Source organism: Ursus arctos, unplaced genomic scaffold (assembly GCF_023065955.2).
Source record: "Ursus arctos isolate Adak ecotype North America unplaced genomic scaffold, UrsArc2.0 scaffold_8, whole genome shotgun sequence".
Classification (NCBI taxonomy): domain Eukaryota; kingdom Metazoa; phylum Chordata; class Mammalia; order Carnivora; family Ursidae; genus Ursus; species Ursus arctos.
Genome location: NW_026623100.1, coordinates 7,771,118 through 7,778,722, shown reverse-complemented (window position 1 = coordinate 7,778,722; position 7,605 = coordinate 7,771,118).

The window sequence follows — 7,605 nt, the reverse complement described above, 5'->3', positions numbered from 1 at the left end:
AAATCTTTTGGTCTCTGCCAAAACAAGTTATTTTCCTATTATGTAAATTTATGTTTCTTTCATTTTTAGTAATATTGAACATAGTTTTCATGTTCATGGGCTGCTTCTCTCCTTCTGTAGACTGGGTATTGATATGTTTTGTCCAGTTTTGTCTTGGAATTGTGGGAATTACTAATTTCTTATGAGCATTAAACCTTTGTGGTTGATGCATGCCGCCAACATTTTTCCCTAAGTTTTCATTTGTTTGGCAAACTTAATTTTTTTCCAACATTGTCTTTTCTACATGAAAGGATTTCACTTTTATGTAGCTGAAATGATATGTTATTTTCCTTCACAGTCTCTGAATTTTAGGTCATGCTGAGTAGTCCTTCCTCTGCTGGTGATTGTAAAAATAATTTAAAAAAATAGCTTCCTACATTTTCTCTTTAATTTTTAAATTCCAATCTCTGATCTATCTAAAATATGTTTGTTGTAAAGAAGAAGTTGGATTTGAACTTTGTCTTTCTGGCCCTCGAGCCGGGGCCCACACAGAGCCTGCCCCCCTCAGGCAAGCAGGCCTTCAGTCTGCTTGCTGGCTTTGCCTTCCAATGGACTAACTCCGGAACCACCGCACACACACTCACATGTCAGGACAAGAGCAGGGCTTGTCACCCAGCCATGGATGTGCCTAGAAATAGTGTCAAAGAGCTGCCAGGAGGATGTTCTCAGAGTGCAAGGACTGAGGGAATACACTTCCTGGCCAGTTTTCAGTTTGATCCAAGTAAAATGGCCTGATTGGTCTGTTTGGAAACAGCCCTGGGGCAGGAGGTATAAAACTTCCTTTGAATTTCTTGGCCTGGAATATCATGAAATCTTTTCAATCTCCTTGTTTTTCCTAAATTTTCTCATTTGATCCAGCCATTAGGTCTGGTGGTTCTCAATCTTCAGAGTAGGTGAGGATCAACCACTTAGAAAACTCATTCAGAGACAGATTCCCAAGGCCCCATTCCTGGTGCAGAAGGTCTGGGGCCCAAGTGTGAGAGACTCTGTATTTCTTCGTTGCTATGGCCTGAATGTTTGTGTCATCCCCAGATTCGTATGCAGAAAGCCTAACTCCCAAAGATGATGATATTAGCAGGTGAGGCCTTTGGAAGAGGATGAGGTCATGAGAGTGCAGCCCTCATGAATGGGATGAGTGCCGGTGAGAGAGCCCAGAAAGCTCCCTGATTCTTCTACCATGTGAAGATACGATGAGAAGTCTGCAACTCAGGAGAGAGCCCTCATCTGATCGTACGGACACTCTGACCTCAGACTTAGAGCCTCTAGAACTGTGAGAAATAAATTTCTGTCATTCATAAGCCACCCAGTTGGTGGTTTTCATAAAATTTTTTTTTTATTTGAGAGAGAGAGGAAGAGAGAGCACAGAGGGAGAGTGAGAAGGTGAAGCAGACTTCCCGCTGAGCAGGGGGCCTGATGCGGGGCACAATCCCAGGACCCTGAGATCATGACCTGAGCTGAAGGCAGACGCTTAACTGACGAGCCCCCCAGGCGCCCCCAGTTTGTGGCGTTTTGTTACAGCGGCCTGGACAGACTGAGACATTCATTGCACAGATATTTCATGAGTGTTTAGAGCACTGTTCTAGGGACCATGGTTAAAATATGGTGAACATAGACAGGTTTCTGTTCTCCTGTAGCTGACATCCTGGTGGGGGAGATAGTTCATAAGCAAATAAAGAAACAAAAACTCACCTGGGGACCGGAAGTGTCCGTTAGGCAACATGGTTCTGAAAATGTTGGCGTGGAAAGAGGGGCTGTGGCCGCCAGTAATTGGAACAGAAACAAAAATTCAATCACTGAAAAATTTCTGCTATTCGTTCCTTCCCTCCGCCCCACCCAGGTATTGACAGTTTAGAGCAGACTGGTAATGATGAAAAGGGAAGTGTGGTGGATTTCTCAGAAGTCCATGGTGTGACTCCTCCACTGCTCTTGTCACCCCTTACTGGGAATTTTCACAAAACATCAGTGAAATGGCTTATAATTCTGAGCACGTACGAACCACCCTCAGAACTCTTTCTTGGATGTCAGATGGATAAAATATTGCCTCTTTTATAGCCTAGATCTCACATCCTCTTGCCATTCCAAGGCAGGAGATCACAGTGCTCCCCTTTTGAAAAGCCGTGGTTTGTGGTCAACAAATCTCTACGCTCAAAGAAAAAAGGAGAGGCAAAATGCAATCCTACCTTATCCAGTAAAAAACTTTTTATATGGTTTCATTCAGCCTTCCTCAGAACCCCCTAAAGTCGGTGTTAACTGTATGGTGAGAAGATGAAGGAGCAAAAGGTCAAGTTGACTTGCCAAGGTCAAACAGCTTATAAGTAGCTCAGTCAATTCTCAACCTAGCTGTCCCACTTTCAGCCCCATGCTCTTTTTATTTGATCAGTGATGACCAGCACATGGTCCCCAACTTCACCATGAGACTTGAGGTTTGGTTTTTGAATTTAGTTTTGGAAATGTTCAAAGAGGTTCACACATTAAGAATTTCACTGGCCATCTTAATTACCTACTGCTGCGTAATTGCACTCCCTGCCCAGTCCAGTGAAACCACCCCCAGTTTGTTTTCTCCCCTGATGTTGTGGGTGGGCTGGGGTCAGTCAGGCAGTTCTGCTTCACGTGACGTCAGCTGGGGCTGCAGTCGTTGTGGGAGCTTACTTTTGCTGATGGGGGTTCAGTGTGGTTCCCTCACACGGTTGGCATCTTGGTGAGGACAGTGATTGACAGGGCATCGCTTCCCACGTCGTCTGAGTGTCTCTCTGCATGGTCTTCCATGTAATTGCTCCCTTGGCATAGACTATCTCTTACACAGTAACTCAGGACTCTTGAAAGTACAGAACTAGAAGCTGCTGGGTGTTTGTGAGGTGTTGGCCCGCAGCTGGCACAACACTTTCCCTGCTTCCTATGGGTAAAGCATTCACACCAGATGCAAGCAGAAGGAAAACAAACCACCCCCTCAAAGGAGAGGGTGACAAAGATCTGCAGCCTTCCTTCGTCCACTGCCATGTCTCGTCAGGAGTGCCCATTTTCTCACTGACAGGCTGCTAAGTGAAAAGGTGGGAATTTTTTTCACAATGGCATTCAATAACTCAGAGTCTGTAAAGTTCCTTCAATGGAAAATTATATGGAAATTGAAGAAGAAACTTCTCTAAAGCAGGCCCTGAAATAGATGACTCCAAGATGACCCAAGTAGGTGTTCCGGTATCGTTGGTTCAAAGGCAATGCGAGGATTCTGCCAGGTAGGAGAAGCTCTTTGCCATCCACAGAAGGGTTTAAACCTTCCTGGGTCTCCTCCCACGTGACTGTTGGCGACTCACGACATGTCTACACACTCACCAGGTGCAAATTTTCAGTACAAAACCACCCCACACATTCCTAATTGTCTACTACAGTTTCCAGAAGTGTCCCAAGGAGGCCCAGAGGCCATAGATCGATTTCTTCACATCTTGATAGGCAAGAATGGAAAGATAGGTTTTAGCCTTCAGAATTTATTGGGGGAGATTATCAGAGCCATTTACATTTTTACCAGTAAAGTGTTGACACGATTGGCTTTAAGAAGCTCAATCCTGGCACTATGGGTAGCGGATGACAGGTGCCCAATCGTGTCAATTACAATTAAGCAGGCCCTATAAACTTATTACAGCCTAATATCAAGAGACGTTATACCATTTCATGTATAGTATAAGAATCTGATAACACTTTCATTTCTCTCTACCCAGCTTTTCTGTGGTTAGTATCACAGATTTTTTTCCACATATTACAAGCCCCACAGTACATTGCTGTTATTTTGGTTCAAACAATTGTTTTTTAAATAGATTTAAATACTAAAACAATCTTAGGTATATTCCTATGGAGTTGTCATTTCTGTTGCTTTTCTCTCCTCTGTGTAGACCCAGGTTTCTATTTGATATAATTTTCCTTCTGCCTGGAGGACTTCCTTTAACGTTTCGTGTACCGTAGGTCTGCTGGTGATGAATTCTGGCAGCTTTCATGTGTTTGAACACAGCCTCATTTCCCCTTCATTTTCAAAAACAATTGTAGGTTGACCGTTGTTATTTCTTTTAGTGCTTTAAAGATATTCGTCCAAGGTCTTCCCCTTTGCATCATTTTTGATAAGAAATCTACTGTCATTTTTATCTTTGTTCCTCTGGCAGCTTTTAGTTTCCTCTTTATCACAGATTTTAAACAATTTGATTATGACATGACTTGGTGTAGTCTTTTTTAGGCTTCTTGTGCTAGGGGTTTATTGCATTTCTTGGATCTGTGGGTTTATAGCTTCCATCATATGCAGAAAATTTGGGACCATTATTTCTTCAGATATTTTTTTCTATCACCGCATTCTGCCTCACTTCTGGGCTACCTGCTCTGGGGACTACAATTACATGTGTATTTGGATACTTCCAGTTGTTCCACAATTTATCAATGCTCTGTTCATTTTTTAAAAAAAGATTTTATTTATTTGTTTGACAGAGAGAGAGATTGCACAAGGAGGGGGAGCAGCAGGCAGAGGGAGGGGGAGAAGCAGTCTCCCTGCTGAGCAGAGAGCCCAACGTGGGGTTTGATTCCAGGACTCTAAGATCGTGACCTAAGCTGAAGGCAGATGCTTAACAGACTGAGCCAGCCAGGTACCCCTATTTTTTTCTTTTTTTTTTACAATTTTTTAAAGAATTTATTTATTTTTGAGAGAGAGAGAGAGACAGAGAGAGAGAGAGCATGAGTGGGGGGAGGGGTGGAGGGAAAGGGAGAAGCAGACTCCTCACTGAGTAGGGAGCCCGACATGAGGCTCAGTCCCAGGCCCCTGAGATCATGACCTGAGCCAAAGGCAGACACTTAACTGACTGAGCCACACAGGTGTCCCACTCTGGCCATTTTAACCCAATTTTTTTCTCCCTGTTTTATTTTGGATAATTTTTATTCCTATGTCTTGAAGTTTATTAAATATTTCTTTTGCAATATCGAATCTGCTGTTAATCCTACTCATTAAAAAAATTCAGACATGATAGTTTTCGTTTCATTAAGTATGATTTGGATCTTTAAAAATCTCTTTCATGTTTCTACTCAATATGTTGGATCTTTAGCGTCTCGAACATGTGGAATACAGTCATAATAACTGTTTTAATGTCCTTGCTTATTAATTCTATAATCTGTGTTGTTTCTGGTAGTTTTGATTGATTGACCTATCTTCTCATTGTGGGTTATATTCTCCTGCTTCTTTGCATGCTTGGTAGGTACAAACATTTTTTTTATTTAAGTAGAATTGACACATGATGTTACATTAGTTTCAGGGGTACAAAATAGTGATTCGACTTCTCTATACGGATGCTATGCTCACCACAAGTGTAGCTATCATCCGTCACCATACAGTGCTATTAAAATATTGACTACATCCCCTATGCTTGGTAGTTTTTGATTGGATGGTAGACAGTGTGAATTTTCCATTGGTGGGTTATACCTAACAGACATATACAAAATACTCTACCCAACAACAGCAAAATATGCATTCTTCTCAACTGGACATGGAACATTCTCCAGGATAGAATATACATTAGGTCATAAAGTAATCTTTTATACATTTAGAAGAATCAAGATAACACAAAGTATGTTCTCCAATCACAACAGGATAAAATTAAAAACAAATAAGAGAAATTTAGAAAGTCCCAGAAGTGTGGAAATTAAACAACACAATCCTAAATAATGAATCAAAGGAGAAATTGGAAAATTCTTAAAGATGCCAGAAACTGAAAACACAACATACCAAAATTAAGAGATAAAACTAAAGCAATACACAGAGAGAAATGTAGGAATGTAAATGACTACATTTTAAAAAATCTTAAATAAATAATCAATTTCCCACCCTAAGAAACTAGAAAATGAAGAGAACATAGAATCCAAAGCAAGCAGAAGGAAGTACATAGTAAAGGTTAGAATGGAAACAGATGAAATAGAAAATTGAAAATGAAATAGAGAATATCAACAAGACCAAAAGTTGGTTTTCTGAAAAGTGGGCAAAACTTTGGTTAGGAACTTCACATCAAAAACTAGGGAGGTACTGTATGGTGACTAACATAATACAATGAAAAAATATTAATTAAAAAAAAAAACTTTGGTTAGGATGACCAAGACAAAAAAAAAAAAAGACTTCAATTATTAAAATCAGGAATGAAAGAGGTCACTTTACTAGTGCCCTCACAGACAGAAAAGGTATTATAAGGAAACACTTTGAACAGTTGTATGCCAATAAATTAAAGAACCTAGATTAAATGGGCAAATTCCTAGGAAGGCGTTACCAAAACTGACTCAACAAAAAAGACAATACAACTAGACTTCCCGCAAAGAAAAACCTGCAAAAAAAAAACTTCCTGCAAAGAAAACTCCTGGCCCACATGGTTTACTGGTGTTCCAGTGAATATTCATTTTTACCAAATATTTGAAGAAGAATTAATGCCAATCCTTCAAAAAACTGCCAAAGAACAGATGAGGAAGAAACACTTGACAACTCATTCTATTAAGCCCATATTCCCGTAATACCAACACAAAGACATGATAAGAAAAGTAAAATGAAGATCGGTATTATTTATACGTACAGACAGCAAAATACCAGAAAACCAAATAGAGCAACATTTAAAGGCCTGTATACCACGACTAAAGGCGATTTATTCTAAGAATGCAAGGTTGTGTCAACATCCAAAAATCAATCGGCGTAATACACCGTATTAATGGAATAAAGGATAAAACCACGTGATCATCTCAGTAGATGCAGACAAAACAGTGAACAAAATACAGCACCCTTTCATGATAAAAAGAAAAATCAACAGGCTAGGAATAGAAGGGGATGTCCTTAGGTTGGGAATGTGCAACCTTGAAAAACTCACGACTGACATTATACTTTTTCTTTATTAAGATTTTATTTATTTATTGGACAGAGAGAGACACAACGAGAGAGGGAACACCAGCAGGGGGAGTGGGAGAGGGAGAAGCAGACTTCCCGCTGAGCAGGGATCATGACCGAGCGGAAGGCAGACGCTTAACAACTGAGCCTCCCAGGCGCCCCACGACTGACATTATACTTAATGGTAAAAGACAGTTTCCTCCCTGAGATCAGGAACAGAAGGATATCTGTTTTTACTGCTTCTATTCAACATTGTACTGGAAATGCTAGCCAGACCAATTTGATCAGAAAAACAAACCATTCATATGGGAAAGGAAGAAGTATCTTTATTTGCAGATAATTTTAAAGAATCCACAGAAAACTGTTGGAACTAATAACCAAGGTCAGCAAGTTTACAAGATACAAGATAGATATACAAAATAATAGTATTTTATACAGTAACACTGAAAAGTCTGAAAATGAAATTAGAAAACAATTCCATTTCTAATAGCATAAAAAGGAAAAAAATACTCAGTAACATTTAAAAGAAGTATAAGACCTGTATACTAAAAATACAAAACATCGTTGAAAAAAGTAAAAGGAGACCTAAATAAATCGAAAGACATCCTATATTCACAGATCAGAAGACTTAATATTTTTAAGATGGATATAATTCCCAAATTGATCTGCAGATTTATCATAATCTG